Raw genomic sequence first — 20,789 nt, forward strand, 5'->3', positions numbered from 1 at the left:
CAAATGTACTCTGAGAAAGAAGTTCTGGAACAGTAATTCAAATCAACCCTGACCATACTTAACTTATGTCATGCAGAAGTAGACAATTGAAGCAATCGTGATGATAATGCCAGACCCCTAAAATGTCTATGTACTTCCCTTATAATATGTAAATGACAAATTGGATATTTTTCTTATTGAATTATCTGAAAACTTGCTTCAGTTCTTAACATCGTTTTGTATGAACACATGCAGCCTCTGTTCATAGGATACTTAAATCATTCCTGATTCGGGCCTTATTAGTGACATATTCTTCGTACACAAAGTGTGTAGAAAGAAGCCAGTTAGCCAGAGGCATGGACGAGCAATTGAGACAAACCCAATGATAAAGAACTTTCTGTATCACCAATTCATGCTACAGATGAAATCTTATCCCGAAGTCTGTTTCACCTGGTGTATCTTTGCCATGTAATCCAGAATACTTACAAATATTGTCTTTGCCCTCCTTGAACAAGATTCTAAAAGTATACTTGGTTGTTCATATAATGCCCCCAAACACCTCCAATTTAATTAATTCACTGAATAAAAAGATGTCTTTTCAATTCCAAAATTAATAAAATTCCTCGTTTGATATCAATTTAACAAGTAAGCTATTGATTGACTGAATCTTTGACTTTTCAATTGAATATTTTGTCTCTGTGTCTGCTGATGACATATGTCATTGTGCAAAATGGAAAGGCCATCTGGCAAGAGCTGCTGTGGCAGATAAGGAAGAATGCAAGTATTCTTACAGCAGCAATGCTCAGCCTTGAACTATGGTGAATGCTGTAAAATTAAAGCTTCCCCAACAAAAAATGTCCTTCAGATGCAAACTTCATATCTCTCTGTCACATCTGTGCTGTCTCTGCACGATGACGAGTGAGTCTGACGTAGACTTCCTTTGCCCTTGGAATCCTCACAGAGCAATATAAAGGACTTAGATAATTCTCTAATGCAGGGTAAGCAACATATAATTTCAGAAATGAAATGGAAGCCCCCTTTCAAAAGACACTGCAATTGTCTATGAGCTTTCTTTTATTACAACACATCATTACATTATTTTGTAATTACATATTTTCCAAGCCATCTGTCTGGTCTGCTCGACTGAGAGCTCTTCAAGGGCATGGGTCGAATGGGCCTTATATATCTTCATCTCCCCAACAGCCAGCCCAGAGATTGACACAAAGTGAGCACTCCATAAACATTTGTGAAATGAATGAATGGGAAATTGTATGAATGAATAATAAATGAAAGAAAGAGTTCAAGATTTGAATCCCTATCTTCTTCTGGACGAAGCAGTCTGGTAAATCCAAGAACCATTCTAACAGCATCTTTTGGTCACACTGGTTATCATGACCTGTCTGCACCATAGTGTGACAAGCAACAACTGATATTTCTGTCTTAGAAATTTGCTGTGCCCTGTCTTCTCTGAAGAGTTGGACTAAAACTTATAGCCCATTTAATATTGAGCTTAGTTTCATTTTTTATGCTTCAATATTTAACCTCCCCTTTTTCCAGATACTTAATACTTTATTTCTGATGACAATAATCTTCCTTAAATGTGCAATCCCTCCCATTTATCTTCTCTGTCATTTTAAAAACACACCAATACTTCCTGTCTTTACTGACTGATACTGTTCTAATTAAATTTCTTCTTTGGAAAAAAAAAATTTTGTTTTGTTTCCTCTATTTATTTTTTTTTTCTGTAATTTGTTCCCAAGGCCTCAGTTCTAAAAGCTGTCCTTGACCCCTGAATTTACACTGAGTTCCCACAGCCACTTTCTCAGCTGGCCTGCCAGCCACTATCTCTAAAAAATTCCTAGAATTGCTCCTTGCTGAGGTAGGAACCCATGAGCACACCTTAATCTTGACTTATCTTGACAGTTCCAATTTTTCCATATATGGTCCAGGTACCTCCTTCATTGTCTGAAGGTCTACAGATGAAAATCCTGTGTCTGTTACACATCCAAGAAGTGCATGTTTCACTTCCATGGCTGTCCTCATCTCCTCTGAAACTTGGGACTTCTCTAGGCTAGCTTCCTTCTTTAAATCTGATACCGCTCTTCAAATTATTTCATTAGAGCCAGTGATCCTATGTGGAGACTTGTGTTTTGTTTTGTTTTTTCAATGGCTCTGCTATTGACATGATAAAAAAGCTAAAGACCGAATATATGGTGATGGAAGGAGAACTGACTCTGGGTGGTGAACACACAATGGGATTTATAGATGATGTAATACAGAATTGTACACCTGAAATCTATGTAATTTTACTAACAATTGTCACCCCAATAAGTTTAATTAAAAAAAAAAAGCTAAAGACAAGGTATTGAATTTACTCTCTTAGTGAGCATAAAGCAGGGATTTAAAATACTTGGCATTCATCCACTCTAAGCATACCTCTAAGGATGAATTAATCTATAACCATAGCAAAGAATTTATTATTATGGATCTCTATTAGTAGTACTATAATTTTACTGATGGTATTAATGGAGTTTATAATAATATAAAGAAATACGTTATCAGGCATGGAAGCTCAGAAAGGCTCTATTATCACAGTCTTTAAGAATTATCTGTCCACTGTGCTCCCTCTCTTCTCTGAAACCTACTGGGCATTTTTTTAAGCAAGTATCAAACTACCCGGCAATTAATTTTTCTCTTACCACTTTCTGTGTGTTACCTTTGTCCCAATTAGATTATAAGACCCTGGGAAACAAGGCTCATGCTGGATCTTTCTACTGAACCTCTGCAGTACAGCTTCAGGACAGGCCACGTAAGTTCTCAACAATACTTTTCGATTGGCAATACAATTTCATCCTCTTCATCACAGTGAATAAAGGATGGTTTAGGACTTTAATGAGATTGCAAAGTTAAAAAATTACTAAATTCAATGCCCTTTTTTTTGTGTCTCTGGAAAATAAATTGCTCCCAGCCCTCCTACAGCCCTGAACCCAGTCCCCAGCAATCCCTGTGTACTTACAGCTGAAATTCCCAACAGATTTCCCTCCTCCGGCCAGTCTCCTGCTCCCAGGAGTTGAGGTCATGCCAGAACACACCTCCTTTCCATTCACCCACCTTTTCTGGCTATATTCCCCTCCAGGCTTCTCAGATCTGTATGTCAGCCCCCGAAAATGCTACATTTATCTGAGACAATAGACCCAGGAAGAACAATGACACCCCCCACTTCCCACCCCGACCTCCACATACTGCTGTACAGCCTGTGGTCTCACTCCTCTTGTCTGCTGCTAAAAGGAAAGAGGAATTCATATTTATTGAGCACCTGCTCTGGGTCAAGGACTCCTCTACTAGTTACTTTATAATGTGTATATGTGTATTTCTGTGTGTGTGTGTGTGTGTATGTGTGTGTGTGGGGAGGGATTTTTTCCCAAATCTCTCTCACTCTCACTCTCTTTCTCCCTCACTCTCGCTCCTTCTCTCTCATAGAGGTAGGTAATTTTGGGGAAGTGATAACATTGCTAAATTTGTAACAATCAGGGCGGGGGAGTCCTGATTTGTAGTGTTGGCAGATCTTCATTGTGTAATAGGTACGTGACATCACTGAAGGCGGAGGTGAAAAGAGAGGTGCCCAATTGGCTGCAGCAAGCAGGGTGGAGCTGGCTTCAGTTTAGAATAAGAGTAGGTAGCAACTCAAAACTCTCCCAAAGTTTCTGTGAAACCAGCACAAAAAAAAATAAACATAAATTTAGCTCCCTTATTTTTTTTTTTGGCGTTTCACTTTAAAATTTTAACTTGGCTCCTTTGTTATACATGTAGTACCAACTATTTATCATGAAGGGCAGCAGAACATGCCACCCTCTGTCCAAGGTCCATTACAGAAGAATGGCTGACTCGTCTTGTGAAAAGCATTTTTCTCCAGTTTCTTCAATGCAAAGCATGCAAGGTAGTTTTAATGAAAGGCATTACATAAAAAATAAATAGTACCTTCAGACCATTCAGGCAGACGACTTCCTGACAATCCTTGGAAGTGCCAACTAGCCCATAAGCTAATTATCCTGTAAATTTCCTTTTCTTCCCCAGTGTGAAGGTGAGATCTAATTTGAAAGATTAAAATCTTTGCATGATTACAGTATATAGTAATTGTTAAGCTCTGTAGTTACATGCTCAATAGCTACTAAGTACAAAGAATTATAAGGTGATTTGTGCCTGTAAGATAAATTCCAAGAATTTTGCTTTTACAAAAGGCAAGGAAGTGGACGTGACAGAACAACAGATGTGCTAAGTGAGCAATTTATGGTGAACTTCAGGAAAGAGGGACTTAGGGGTCTGTCGTCACAGACTGGCCTCGTCGCAGAATGCCTTCCGGTGCATTTCTTAGCTCGTGCTAAATTTTATTTACACAAAAGCACTGCTCAAGTGGGTGAAGTTATCTAAGGAGTATTTAGCCTAAACTCATGGAGGGGTTCCAAATGTCTGCTTTCTCATAGCAGAGGAACCCACCAAACCATGTGTTCCTCACTTTCGAACACAAAAAGCCAAAGTTCAATCTTCCTGAACTCGATACTGCAGCAATAATATTATATACATTTCATATGCATACATATGAAAAATAATGAAGCTTTCAGTATTTATGTTTCCAACTCCATTACTATTTGGTTTTGTGCCAGCCATTCTTTCTCTACCTTAGTAGATCACACCGGAAAACGCATTCATTAAACAAATATTTATTCAGCACCCAGTGCATACCAGGCTCCTGTTCTTGGCACTGGGGACATGACGATAAATAAAGTGGATAAGGTCATTGCTCTCGTGGACTCAAAGTCCAGCAGGAAAGAAAGATTCACTAATACTTCCAAGTATTCATTACAATTACTAATACTTACAAGGACAACTTACAAGTCCTGGGAAAGAGAGGGGCAGTGTACCGTGTAAAGTGTAGGGTCTATCCTAGTTTAGGACTCAATGAAAACATCTATGAGGAAGTAATGCTTAACCTGAGACCTTACGGATGTAGACATTATTAGCTCAGAGAAAGGTGGGCTCAGAGAAAGCCAGTCTTTTCTCCAGGCAGACAATGCAAAAGGAGTTTCCAAAACTATTGTCTTTTAATGCCTTTCTCCCTCCAAACCATGAAGATCCCCAGCCCAGCTAGCTTGCAGCTAAGATGTCTTTCATTTTTCTAGTTATAACTTCTGATGTTACTGGTAGCTGCAGGTATAATTCTAAGAGAACAAGAAATATCAGACCTGATGAAACTGGGCCTTTAGTAGACAGGCAATAATGAATGAGTCACTAGAAATTAAAACTCAGAATGGCCTGGGAGTAGCTTGTTCTAGCATCCATTCTGTGGACGTATCCAGGAGTCTGTCTTCCCTAGTGAAGAGAAAGCAAGCCAAAGAAGGAGGGGTTAGTGAATGAGGATTGAGTCAAACCTTTTTTTAGAATCCTCATTTGGAACTGCCTTCAGAATTATTTTCTGAGTCTCCTTCGTTTTTACTGCAAATGATACTACCCAAGTTGATTACGATTCTTATTTACCTATTTTGACTTAACCTACTTTGAGAGGATTTCAATGATAAAGTTTCTCTCCTCTCAAGGACTAGAGGATTGCCCCCAACGCCTCTCTGTTCATATCAGTCTATATTTCCAAGAGTCTACGTGAAAATCTAAAAACCAAAGGAGGGAGGAGGTTTTGGATAATAGAGCATCCTTGGAATAAGCAATAAGGCATCTGAATGTCAGCAATAAGGTGCTGACATTGATGAAGTCCAAGTTCATCTGCATATGTTGGTTCTGGTGGGGGTCTCCACGAGCAGGGGTGCCGTGCACAACCAGTACCACCGAATTGGAAGGCCCTGCTTCTCAAATGTGCATTTGAAAGTCCATTTTGAATATTTACTTGAAGCTCCAATACTCAGAATTTCTTTTATTTAAAATAAAAAATAAGAAAAAAAGCTGCATAAAATCAAGATTAACTAAAATTAGTTAGGCTTCACCATATCAGATTTAACAAAGTTTTATTACTACTAACTGTGTGTACACAATTGTAAACACTACTTTTTCTACTGAAATGAGAACTAGTCAAGTTTACACTGCTGTTACACCAACATTTAGAGAATTATCACACTATGACCCTTTGAGTGTAGAATGGCGCTTATGTCAATACACATTTGTTCAGAAATTCCTAAGATGCTCGTTTTCTGAGGTAAAATCATCAGTGTGATTGATTATTAATTTAAAAAACACTCTTAGGCATCTCAGCAACAATGCATTAACGTTTTTGGTAGATGGATAATTTTTCTCTCTAATCACAAAAAGAAACCCAGTGCATCAGAAAAGTCATCAGCAAAAACATAAAAAGATACGTGCCAGCTGTTTCTGGCAGCCCGTTGAAGAGGGGACAGAATAAAATCAGAAATGTTTGCCATATGTTGGGAAATGAGTGGTAATGGAAAATACTCATAAACAAATGACTAACACTTGTCTGCATGTTATTCAGGTGTGCAGATAAAACACATCCATCTCCTTAGCACTGACTTTTCTAGATGCAAATTACTCTAAGGCTCAGGCAGTCATTTTCAGTCTTGTAGTTCCTTATGCTGACCAAACCATCATTGGTGTCAGCAGTTTTGCTGCATAAGCACTTTAAGATTCAATCCTAACGTCTGAATTCGCATAAAACATTCTGTGTAAAATAGTTCACATTAGAGGCTTTCCTTTTCGATTTCCAAACTGGCATTGCTGTTGTCTTGTATTTTGAATCAGCTCAGAAATCTTTCCCCTCCTCTCTAATCCCATTTCCTTGGTCCTTGGCTTGACATTCCTCATCATGCCCATCAGGCCAGCTACTTCCGCTGGGTCTGCTGAGGCCGACTGTTTGATGCAGAAGGAAAGGTACCACAGACTCTGCCCCACTAAAGGTCAAATCCAGCTCATGAGAAAACAACCATTGCCTTTGCTTGTATTTAAGCAGGTATGACAGATTTATTTCCCACAGGAATTCACTGTGTTCTCCTGAATTCAGTTCTGCCAGAGCAAGAAGCAGTTAGCTGAGCAGACACGGTGGGCAATAAAACTCCTGCTAAGTACAGGGAGCCCACGATGCACACTGTCCTTCCCGGATGTGAGTCAGTGAGGGAGTGAGTCATCCACAAACCAAACTGTGGCTTTGACAATCTGGTTGTGGTTCAAACACATGAAAGCGACATCCCTAGGCCTTATGGGAGAGCTGGGGAGGCCAGCTTTCGAGGCTGTGGGATCCCCGGTGTGACTTGGTCCTGACTGTGTGTGCACATAGCCATCGTTGGGCAGGCTCTTTCATGTCTGCTACTTTGTTGAATAGGGACCTAACAGAGGTGGTCACAGCTCTTGTTTAAAAAAATCTTGAGAAGAGAAAACAGTTGTGTTTAGGCTAGAAGCAGAGAATTGACTCACTCACTTCTCAAAGGAAGTGATATTACCCTCTGAGGAAGTATGGACATTTGCGGGAGTATTTTGGATTGTTGCTCTGAGTGGGAGGCACCACTAACATTTAGTGGGTGGGGCCAGAGGTGGTAAACACCCTGCAAAATATGGGATATGGTTCCCACGACAAAGAATTTTCCCATATCCCGTGCTGATACCAAATGAATGCCCAATTGTGTGAGTGGAAAACTTGATAAAATTATCTAAACCTAATATCTAACTCCATTTAATACACAAAGTATATTTTTTCACAGTTTTAATATGTATTGAATTTTTCAAGAATGCAATCACTGTGTGTAAATACATGTTTTGTTTCAAATTTTACAAAGAATTGACCACCTGGTAAACCTCCGATAATAATATCTATCCACATGTGTGACTGTCACATTCAAGTAGAGATGCATATATATATATATATACTTACCTAGGCCTAATTTCAAAATGCCAAATATTCGGAAACAATGTGGACAATATTCAGTTGAGTATTGTCTTCTCGCATGCCCAAATTAATTCATTATAAATAATTCATCATGATATCTCTTAGCTTAGTCATGCCAAAACTACATATGCTTTTGTTATGAATTACTTCCCTAATTTTTTCCCCTTTCTATTACAGTTTGTGCTGGACCCTGTGCATCTCGCCCAGACCCCCACTTCAGGGCTTCTCAGCTGCTGTGGTGTTTACCCCTGACAGCCCACAGCGGAGTATCCCCACCCTTCCCACCAATCGCTCTGGTCTCAAGTGGGACGGCCTCTTCCAAGGTCCGACCCTGTGACCCCTCCCTCGGAGCTGCCTGTATCCACTGACAGCTCACTGGGGGGCACTAAGGCTGTGATTAGGCACAATTCTGCAGGACAAGCCCAGCTCCAGAGCTTCCCATGGGATCTGTGGAGTCATCTGTGGGACTGCATCACAGCACAGCACAGCCTCTCCCTCTGCCCAGTCCTGCTTCTTTCCCATAAGTGTTTATCCTGAGATCACATCCAATATACTTCCTGCCCCCAAGGCCATCTCAAGTTCTGTTTCCTAGGGAACTCGACACAATTAGAGCATTATAATGTTTTTTTGGACACTGGGTGGTATGCTATTTGGCAATTTTAACTTAGGATAGTAAAGAGGGAAATTATAAAATGTTTGCGATTTAAGTAAAGGATGCTGTATCTGATGGGCATGAGAACCTCTGGACTAGGTGATCTCTTCAGTGTTCCTCTACCTTAAGACTCTCATTTAGGGCAGAAATATTGCTTGCCCCACATGGGCTGCAAATAACCACGACTCAAAATGGCACCTTACACAACTGCTTCTCATGCACTTGAATAAAAAAACGCAGTCCTGTACAGCATCAGTTAACATCAGCATTGCTTTCCAGATTACCCACCCATCATGCCATGTATCCCTCAGTAAGTACTTGCTACACACGTATGTGATGCAAGCAGCAAACCCCAGCAGTGCGTGCCCTTCGTGCATCCAAATGGCCATGGACATCTTTAGCTCTGAGGGACACTAGGTGCCTGAGAAGATAATAAGCTGGCCCTGGAGTACCAGGTGCTCTGTCCTTTGAAATGTTTTAGATGAAATACAGATTTAATTTAACATCTTAACATAGTATTGTAGTTCTCCTTTAACTGTCAACTGGAAAAGATTCACAAAGCCAGAATAGAGCTGGAGGGTGCGTGTGTGTGTGTGGTGTATGTGTGTGTTTGTGTGTCTGCAGATGCTCTCTGTGTCTGTGGAAGAGAGAGTGCTTGCTGGCCTGCGGGACTGTAGAGGAGGACAATTTAAACCAAGACCAGTGAGTACTATGTTTGTTCCGCTGGTCTGACTTTTTAAACAGGCAGCTGCAAAGCAATGACTGAAAATCATTTGAAGGTACTTCATTTCTCATGTCAGGAAAGTGTTCTTTTATACTCAATAAAGCCAAAATGAGAATTATGTCGACCACCCCCCTTATCCGTGGTTTCCCTTTCCAAGGTTTCAGTTATCTGTGGTCAACCACAGTCCAAAAACAGTAAGTGGAAAAGTCCAGAAATAAACAATTCATAAGTTTGAAATCGCGAGCCATTCTAAATCGCATAATGAAATCACAAGCCTCCCGCTCGGTCCCTCCCTGGACTTGAATCCTCCCTTTGTACAGTAGATGCTCCCCGCCAGTCAATAACTTGGTTGCCATCTTGGTTATCAGATCAACTATCACAGTATTGCAGTGTTTGTGTTCCAGTAACTCTCACTGTACTTAATCATGGGCCCAAAGTGCCAGAGTAGTGATGCTGGCAATTTCAACATGCCAAAGAGGAGCCGTGAAGTGCTTCCGTGAGGTGAAAAGGTGAGTGTACAGCATAGTAAGATATTTTGAGAGAGAGAAACCACATTTACAGAACTTTCATTATAGTATGTCATTATAATTGTTCTATTTTATTATGTTATTTTTGTTAATCTCTTACTGTGCCTAATTTATAAATGAAATGTTATCACAGATATGTATGTATAGGAAAAAAACCTAGTATATATAGGGTTTGGTACTATCCAAGATTTCAAGCATCCATGGAGAGTCTTGGAACATATCCCCTGAGGATAAGGGGGAACTGCGTTCTGTGACTCCATTCAAATTGATTGTTGATATACTTCAGTGTGCCACAGTCATCAACTTAGTCGTTGGACATTCAACACAGAAACACAAATCAGTGTCTGAAAGTTTTAACCCAGCGCCTCAGCGCTGGAATGCTGCCTCCAGGCTGTCTGAGTATTAAGGGCTGGCTAGTCACTCAGTATCTCTCTTCCTTAACTTCTTCACCTGTAATACTGGGATGCTGTTCAGAGTTTCCACCTCTGGTTCCTCCTAGGGGTGTGGTGATAATTAAAGCAATAATGTTTTTCAAGTACAGAGACATTCCAGGTTAAAGACACTACGTAATTGAATACATTCTGCCTCTAGTAACATAGGTTGATGTAATTGCAAGCTAGGAAAATAAGATTAAGCTAGGTGAACCTACTATCGTGTTTCCCCGAAAATAGGACCTAGCTGGACAGTCAGCTCTAATGTGTCTTTTGGAGCCAAAATTAGTATAAGACCTGGTATTGTATTGTATTATATTGTATTATATTATATTATATTATATTATATTATATTATATTATATTATATTATTATATTATATTATACTATTAAAGACCTGGTCTTATATTATAGTAAAGTAAGACTGGGTCTTGTATTAATTTTTGCTACAAAAGACGCATTAGAGCTGATTGTCCGGCTAGGTCTTATTTTCGGGGAAACACGGTATAGGAGTAATGCTATTTGCTTTACTCTCATTTACTTAAGGTTTGCCTGCCTCAATATAGAAAGAAGTCCTAGTCCCCAAGAAAGAAGACATCAGGTTGAGAAAGAAACGCTTTCATTCATTCTATTTTCATTTTATCAATAATCAAATGCGCACAATTCTATTCCACTCTCTTAGTTTAAGCTAAAAATAGACTTAAAAAAAATCAATGGCACATCTATTTGTTCATGTCATTTGTGCTTCACAAAGAGCTTTTATAAAAATATTCAAGTTGTTGTTAAAGGCAGGAAGACTATGTAAGGTACACCAGTTAACCTAGGTAAATGCTATGCATGTTCACTTTCTTCTCTCTCATATATAATTGCCATACTATGCGGTTACACATCTGCTCTGCTGACCAATGCATCAGCTCTTAACCAAACATCTTACATCTGTCATAGACCCTGGCATAGATCCTCAGTGTGAGAGGGTCAGCAGTGCCAAAGCTGCAAACCACAATGGTGACATCAAATGAGGTGTGATCACAAAATATAGTGAATGTTTAAATTTAAAAAAAAATTTATTACAGTAAAAGACACACTGCCATTAATCCCCCTCACTTCAAAAACACTTATCCTATCATTCTTGCCACTTCCTGAAGCAGTTCTGGAAGTCTTCTTTCATGAGTGTCTTTAGTTGTGCTGTCGTGGCTGCCTTGATGCCCTGAATTGATTCAAAACATTTACCTTTCACAGTCATTTTGACTTTGGGGAAGAGCCTGAAGTCGCACGGTGCCAGATCCGGTGAACAAGGTGGATGAGGACACACCAAATGTTTTTATTTGACAGAAATTGCCGTATACCAGAAGTGATGTATGACACAGAGCATTGTCATGATGGAGGATGAAGTAAAGACACTCACAAAAGAGGACTTCCAGAACTGCTTCCGAAAGTGGCAAGAACGATGGGATCACTGTGTTCAAAGTGAGGGGGAGTATTTTGAGGGGGATTAAAAACAATGTGTCTTTTACTGTAATAAATCTTTTTAAAATTTAAACATTCACTGTTGTTTTTTTTATCACACATCGTACATTGCAAAGATATTAAGAAAAGTAGTTTGGAGGTCTAAGCTCTTTGTTAACAGACTGCACTTCTGTAAAATAATGCTTATGAGAGATTTACTAAGACGCTCTATTAATAGCCAAGCCACAGAAAATGTATTTGGAGTTCCAGGTCTAAACTGGCAAAGGAACCAAGAAAGGTAGTTAGAAGTGAAGTTCAAGTGTTTATCAGGCAGCTTGGATTGAGGAGGTCAATAGAATGTGAAATAGGAAAAAACCAGAATTCTTTCTGATTGGCTATATCTGCTGATTGAACAATGCATAAGCTTGGCCAGGGTGCCTATTTTATTCCTAATGTCCACATGTCCAACCCCCTCCCAAATGAAAAGAGAACAAGATTAGAAAAATATTAACATGGAAAGAATTCAATGACATATTAAGAGAAAAATGCAAGTTGAAGATTAATTACTATAATATGACTGATTCTCCTTGCTCCACCCCATGACCAAATTCATCAGAAAGCAAGCAAGTATGGTTTTATAGATCAGCTACACTTGGACCACAAAAATGTAAAGGCCATCATAGGAACTTCACCCATCAAGAATAACACCCTCTCTGTGGAAAGATGTGTCCCAAATTCCAGACAATTCTTGCTTCACAACTTTTGAGCATAGTCATTCTTAAAGTCTTTCAAAAATGTGTTACATAATAAATGGCTTAACTGAGATTCTACCTTGATTATTACTTTTCAAAATCTGGGTGGTTAAAAAAATTACCTCCAGGAAGCAAGCTAACATGTTCTCATTAATTTTCCTTTGGGTCTTTGGTGTATTTCTGTGAACCCTCCACCATAAGTGACACATAATGATCCAAACCTCACCTCGAAACATATTTCTTCAAATTCCCTGGAAAATATTCTCATCTGAAATGACGACTATCATGTTAAATAACAAGTTGAGTATTTATTACTATTTAAATAAATCTAATTTTATGTATCACACTATAAAGGGAACAGCCCGAGTTACTTAGATATTTTAATTTTGGTAAAAAGAAGTTTGAAATTATTTTGATCAAGCTGAAACATGAAAACTCTCCAGTCAACTTTTTCTGGATTTAAAAAACTTCCTCATCATCTGTCATTTCTCTTTCACTTAAATTCTAAGGATGAATTTGCAAGAGGCATGTGGCTGTCAGTGATTCTATTTTGGTTCTTCAATAACATTTCAAGTGGATGAAGGACAGCACACTGACTAGGTTTAACTTCATCTCCTGCTGTTAACATTTCAACAGAAGGGGCTTTTAGTGGTAGTCATTTAATAATTCTCAAATTACAAATAACTTCATGACATAAACAAGGAGGCCCAAGCTTTTTTTTTCTCCTTCAGTGACTAATATGGTTTCTTCTCCTCCTTCCTTAAGACCTTTAAGTGAATCACAGAGAGAAGCTGAAGGCTGAAAACAATGTGTCAGCTTTTTAATAAGCTTTAATTGTCACCTCAGAAAATTAAGCATAGGCTGAGAGTCAGGATTCGAGGTCAACTATAAACCCCAGACTGGTAATCAGCTCTGATCCCATGATATTGTGAGAGCTTTGTCTCTGGGGTAAGGGGTGGGTTCAGAGAAAACCTGCGTGGAGCACTGAAAGGGAACTTTCCACTTTTTGGTTGGGTCCCAGTGGAGACTATTTTCAGTCATTTCCTACCCTCTTTGAATTTGGCTGAGGGACCCTAAGGCAGGATGGGAACTTCAGTGTGGGTCCTGACTGAAGACATCAAGATATTGGCATCAATTAGTGGTCTTTTCCAAAGCATTGTCTTTTAGCCATCTTCCAAAAGTAAGTACCAGAAACAGAAAACTAACCCTGAAGAAAGACATTCCTCGAGGGTCAGGATACATGATAAACTGGTGACCAACGTGGGCTTCCTGCTGCTTCCAAAGCAGGAAGTTGCTTGCAGATGCATTCAATCAACAGACTTTTTCTGAGTAACATTATAGCAGTTTGAAAAAAAAAGGAGCAAAAATAACTGTGGAACTCAGTGTGTTCAGTATCTATTTCATAACAATGCTCAAAGGTCTCCATTGGAAAATCTTGAATGGATACAATAGCCGTGCTTGTTAAAACGATCAGAAATGGTAGGCCAGGGTTCTATTATGGAACCACACTATTTTAAAATGCACATTAAATGGCTCCCAAATCCTTTTATCACAACCCGCAGATAAAAGAAGTCGTTTCTTCTTAAAGAAACCAAGACTACTTTCTCCTCCGAAAAGAAGCTATTAGAGCTGGTAAAACATTAGCAAAGAGCCCATTCGAGCTACACAGAAAAATAATGGTTTTGTTTTGTTAGCATGGAAAAGTGCCATTACCTTTAAGGCTTTGTTATACAAAGCTGCAGGATCATTGCTACTGCTGTTAACCAGAGTGTTCTAATGGGATATTAACTCACTTATGAGGCAGAGGGAGGAAGAGTTTTTGCCCAGGTGACTTGTAACAAAATGAAATAAGCAGATGTTATGTATCCTGAAATTACCGCCAAGTTTTCATGAGTTGTTAGATGCTGAAATGCTCTGAAAATTCTGCCCGAAATTGCAGCTTAGTTGTGAACAGAGCAATCATATCTCTATGCTCAGGCAGACTGTTGCCAAATGCTAAGAAGTTTTCAAAAACATGTAGTCATCTCCCCAAATATAAAAAAGAAAGTGAAGAAGCTAACCCTCTGAAAATGAGATGCTAAAAGCGGGGACACTATGGTGATGGCATCCCTTCTAAACAGCTCTGTCACCTGTACCTCACCTGCCTTGCCCACAGGAAATCATACGGGCCCATAGGGTGAGATGCTAGGCAGGGGGGTGATTTGAATCTTAGTCTTCAATTGTAATCGTCCTGAGTTAGTTTGGATTCTCCAAGAACAGATGTCAATACAGGATTAGACAAGTAAGAGATGCATAGGGAGAAAGGCCTCGGGAGAATTAGGGGAGAGGACCAGAGAAGGCAGGGAGAGCATTCAGACGACAACGCAGGCTGAGCCTTGCAGAGGAAGGAAGGAAGGACAGAAAACAGTTTTCTAAACACTGCTAGTGGAGCTCCTGTATTGGGCATGAGCTGCTCCATCTACTCATCTCTCTTATCTTACCTTTATTGAAGGTTCTATTCCAGTGCCAGACATTACAGAGACCGATGTTATGCCCATCATAGGCTCTCTCTTGCCTTTCAAGGCCTACCTGTGATCAAGAGTGTCTGAGTGTAAGCCAAACCTGGAGAGAGGGGAGATGGGCATAGCTCCTCTCTCTGTCTGTGATTCCCCACTTTCTGCCCCACCCTCCAGGCTAATGCCTGGCCCCTGCTTTCCAGGTGCAGTTACAGCAGCCCTTCCCCACCTCTCTGGTTATGAGAGAGCACCTACAAACATGCTCAGAGATGCACAGGGAGGAGTCATGCCATTCCTTGTTCTCAGATAGGAAAGGGTCTCCTAAGGTCAAGGCTCTCCTGAGGATGCTAGTTACTCAGCTTACCACCCAGCCTGAGTAACGCACTAAATATTGAATATCAGAGCAAAAGCCGTGCCAACCCAGAGACCTCAGGACTCCATGGTTCTCTGCCCTTGGACATGGTTTTGGAGGGTATTCAAAGGTTATACAGGTAGTCACTGCCTAACAGCCTTCTCTTGGGGTGGCTGGAAGCAAAGCATCTACCCCCACCCCCACCGTGCCTCTGTACCCCCACTTCTCCACCCTTAGGGATCCCAAAGCTGAAAGGTGCCTCTTCACAGGAAGTTGGCGGAGCCCTGCCCTAACACAGACCGGCAAGGCCAACCTACTGTCAGCTAAGAGCAATGCTCTCCTCCCCCCAGCTATCATTAATCAGTTCTAGTAGAATGTTTGGAAAGACCCATTGTTCTTCCCAAATGGTTTGGTTTATCTCTTTGAACAATTTCTACTTTCCATCTAAACAATCAGGGAAGGGATTATTATCCCTTCCCTGATAGTTTAAAAAAAATTTTTTTTTTCTAGCAAACAACCAATGAATGAAGAAATACATTTCTAGTCACATACGGGCATTTATATACCCATATTGCCTTGTATAAAGCTAGTTTTCTGCTCCAGAGAAATACCCGAAAAATAAAATACATAAATTTTGAACGGTAAGTATTGTGGAGGGAAAAAAAATTGGCAGAAATAAAAATTTCTGAATCATCATTTACACTGTAAGTGCAGGTATTCATGTGTAGGTATTTGCCAAAATACAGACTATGTTTACGTTATGAGTGATTTGGTTCTGACTGTGAGTTTGTAAGTTGGTAGCTTGGAATGTGGGACATACATCCTACTAGCGGCGACATTATAATTGGTGGTTGGGTTCCCCAGTTAGCCATCATGACTCCATTTCCTGAGCCTGATTCCAGGTCCTGGGACAATGAATGCGGGAATGGGAGGAAGAGTGTTCTCCATTTCCAGCACATGGAGTCCACCCATGGTAACATTTCATATATAGTATATATGGTATGCTTTACTAGATTAAACAATTTATTTGATGTCCCATAAAAGACTCTTTTGTTTTTAATATAATTTGGGGGGGAGGTATTTAATAAACATTTTTTAGAGCAGTTTTAGGTCACAGCAAAATTGAGAGCAAAGTTCAGAGTCCCCACCCACCCACCTGCCAAACACACACAACCTTCCCGCCTTCCAACATCGCACACCTCAGTAGTGCATTTGTTACAAACTACATGTGTTAGGAGCCCACACTGACACATCATGATCACCCAAGGTCCATAGTTCACATCAGGGTTCACTCTTGGTTCTGTACACTCTATGAATCTTGACAAAGGTATGACACGTATCCTCCATTGTAGTATCATACAGAGTAGTTTCATGACCCTAAAAATCTGTGCTCTACATATTCATCCCTCCCTCCTCCCTAACGATAATATTTTGAAGTAAAATGTTGCCTTTCTCATGCGTCTCCCACCAGCAACTACCACCTATAGGTCCCCCCCTTAGTGAGTCCCACTCAGGCAAAAGCCCCCGAGGTTCCCTGATGCAGCTTGTCAGCACTCCCACCCCACATCCCCGTTCAGAGTGGCCTTAGCATATGAATGTGTAAATGACCAACAGCCCTCAAAATGGGGTTTAGGTATTTCCATTTTGAAAGAGGGTGCTGGTTGGACCCCCTTTATCTCTTGAACTCTCAGGAAGTCCTAGAAAGGGATGTGAAGTGGGCCACCTCCTACCAGACACATCTCCCTGAAAGTATCTTCCACTTTTTCCTCTTTCTCCTTTCCTTCCCTTCAGTATATAAATGATTTCAAAATTCCAAGATTTGTTCTCTCAGAATAGTTCTCCTGGCACAATGCCTTGGACAGAATGTATGTGGGTGGCTGAATGGGACACGGGTGTTTGCAAGATAGAGTCGTACTCGTATATGTTAGAACCAGAGAGTGAGAGAGACAGAGAGAGAAGGAGAGAGAGAGAGAGAGAGAGAGAGAGAGAGAGAGAGAGAGAGAGACTTTAGTTCTCACTTTGCAGGTGCCTAGTTTATGTGTACCAAGAGGCTGATTTCATCTTTGTGGTTACAATGTTAGCATATCTTGTGGAAAAAAAAAATCCTCTCGGCCTTTCTAGGATATCTGATATACACTCCCAGCACCATCTAAAAAGTGGTATAAAATAACTTTTCGTAACAAAACAAATCATCTGATAACACAAGAGAAGGATTAGTGAGAGACTTTGCTGAAATTCCAACTGCCTTTCCTCTGATGCAGTCCCCCATCTTTGCTCAGATAAAGATTATGGTTGCCAAGGAAACAGGACTAGAGAGAGAAAGACAGAAACTTTGTCTCATTTGGTTTCCCCCAGACTCACAAAGCAAGCTGGGGCTGTAAACAGAGCTGGATGAGATTATGGTAGATTTATAATTTACTTAGTCAAATTGCTTTTAATTCATGGTCATGCCTCAATATACATGTTTTTTCCTCTGAAAGTTAGGTTTTGCACATAGTTGTCCAATGTCTGACAAATAACAGAGCTTTAACATTCATTGTCTATGATTAAACTCAAATGCAGGACAGATGGCTTGCTGAGTATGTGTCAGACAGGCAAAGTACTTAAGATTTGTGACAGGCAAGACCAGGAATTAACTGCTAAGTTTTGCATTTATTCATGCATTTATGTGCATTATGAATACGGCTGTAAAACTTACTTAAGTGTTCTCACTTTATTCAAAATATTCCTAAACAAAGCAACTGCTCTCCTTTTGGCAAACCAGATGCCCTAATCTCAACCCCATTACCTCAAAATCCATTTTTCTCATATTATATGTATTGTGTACATTTCATTTATTCTGACATTCAAGCTGAAAACAGCATCCTTCTGAAAACCCAGCTTACCCAGGACCCACAATGTTGGTCCCCTTTTCAGTTGTATGAACCTTTTTATGGGAAATATTTAATTATTTGACAAAAATTTATCTGTAAAAATACAGACCAGCCAAATGAAAATAGGGAAAGGTTATTTATTCAGAGCTTGCTATATAGCAAGAGAGTTAGTCTCTGTCACTGGCGTTTTGACAGAGACGCAAAGACAGGCAGAGGGACGGGAAAGCTTTATAGTGGAGAAAAGGGAAGTCTCCAGGTGTGCCCTGATTGGAGGCTGGTGGCAGGGGAAGCTGGAGGCTGGTGGCAGGGGAATACGGATGGAGAGGTGTGCATATTTGGCTTTCTCTGGTTGGTCCTCAGTTGGAAGCAGGGTCAAAAATTAGGGAAGGTAGTGGTATTCACCAAGTACTGGCCATTTTGTGTCCATTGTTATAGGCGTCATTGTTTGGCTTGCTGGACTACTTGCTAGAGATAGTGGTCTGACTTCCCTGTAAGTCGGATGTGTAGATTGCAGCAGGCTGGCTTCCTGGACTGGTTACTATAGGTAACAGGTTTGTTTCCTGGGTTGATTGCTGCAAATTGTGGGTCAGAGTTCTATATTTATCATGGTCTGGCCATCATCTGTTTGTATATTCAATCTTTCAGTCAATGGTCATTATACAAACAAAAAAGTACACAAAGCACAAGTAAGCACACAGCTCAATGAATTATCAAGTTTAACAACTACCCAGGGGCCTCCATTTCCTTTTAAATTCTCTACAATCTTTCCTTCAGAAACCTGTGGTCAAGGAACATTTTGTGTTGCTTAGACTCTTTCCATGTGATTTTTAAGTCCTTATGTCCAGGGGTGGGACTCATCAGCTGCAGGCTTCCTCAGAACTTCTCATGAAGTCAAGTCTTCCCAGAAACGATGGACCTGTGGCAGCCTGGGCTTTCCCTCAGTCAGCCTCAGCCCCATGAATCACCGTCCTGTACATTCCTGGACCGAGAGGAGCAGGTCAGAGAGCACGTCTGGAAATCCAGGTTCCACCACTCCCTTGGGCAAGTTAGATAATCTCTCAAAATCTGTTTCTTCATCTACAAAATGGGGGTAATAACCGTGTCTGCTCTCCTCGGGTTGCTGTGAGGATGAAATAAGGTGATGGGCATGCAAACCTTCAACACAATCCCTCGTACAGAATAGGCACTCAGATTCAGATTCATTGGGTGTATTTCTCCCAGATGTGTTTAAAAATGACTGCTGAAAATTATTGAGAACCTACTATGCACCAGGCACTGAGCTTGATGCTTCCTCTTAAATTTATGGTATTAGTAAATCTCCATATTAGATAGAGAATATTAATCATTCTTATTTTACAGATAAAGGGGCGGAGGCTCAGAGATGTTAGGAAACCTCTCCATTCTTATCTACCTTTGTTGTGAGAGTTAAATGAGATGATTGAAAAACATGTCCTCAGTGCAGTCCCTACCGTGTTTCCCTGAAAATAAGACCTAGTGGGACAATCAGCTCTAATGCGTCTTTTGGAACAAAAATTAATATAAGACTGGGTGTTATAAGACCCGGTCTTATATTATAGTAAAATAAGACCAGGTAATTATATTATATTATATTATATTATATTATATTATATTATATTATATTATATTATATTATATTATATTATATTATTATTATTATATTATATACCCGGTCTTATAGTAAAATAAGACTGGGTCTTATATTAATTTTTGCTCCAAAAGATGCGTTAGAGCTGATTGTCCCGCTAGGTCTTATTTTCAGGGAAACACGGTAGCACATTGTAACCAATCAACAGGGCTATTGTTGCTTTAAATGACACTTTATTATCCATTGTAACAGACCCTGTGCAGCGGTTGCCCAACCAACTCAGCCAATGCCTGTTCTCCCTTTCATCCTTATTAACAAAAATTCCATCTTTGTGTGGGGTGGCCCCATGCCCTGATAAAACTACTCCTCTCCTCAGCCTCCTGATTTCTTTGGAACTTCATGTGACCTACTTCTGGCCAATAAGAGATAACTGTAAGTCATCTAGGCAGGCCTTCTGGGAAAACTACTACTATCCCAGGAAAGGCACATGCCTTTTCCCTTTTGTCTGTCCCCATCTTTGCTGCCTGGAAAATACAAGTAATGCCACGAGGTACAGCTACATTCTGCAAAGTGAAGACCAAAGGCCCAGCCTCCAGATGGTTTTACCATTGTGATTACCCACCATGGCCAGATTTCTATCCCATGCAGTCCGAGGCAATCTAAACTAGTATCACCGTTTGGGTGATCTGAATGTCTGATGTAAAATGTCCATGTGAATGGAAAGCAAGAATTTGCAGTATCGTCTTTATTTCAATGTGTCTACATGTCCCAACCGAGATGATAAAGAACTCTGGAGGTTCCCAATCATCTCTGGACGAACCATTCTCAACCATTCTGACTAGTATCAAAGCTTTGCCGAACATGCAAGTTCCACATGTCGGATTCCCAGCTGCTAATTGTCCCTTCTTCCCTGTCACATGGTGTCATATATGGTGTTGTCAACAGTTTCTGTGGGCTCGGGATCCGACGACTCCGACACTTGCTCCCAAGGCTTGGCTCTACTCCAGCCTCACCCAGCCCGGAACTGAGTGTAACACCGGAGGCGACTGCGCTGG

The sequence above is a fragment of the Rhinolophus sinicus genome, chromosome 3 (assembly GCF_057876585.1).
Source record: "Rhinolophus sinicus isolate RSI-liver-muscle chromosome 3, RSI-T2T, whole genome shotgun sequence".
In the NCBI taxonomy this organism is placed as follows: Eukaryota; Metazoa; Chordata; class Mammalia; order Chiroptera; family Rhinolophidae; genus Rhinolophus; species Rhinolophus sinicus.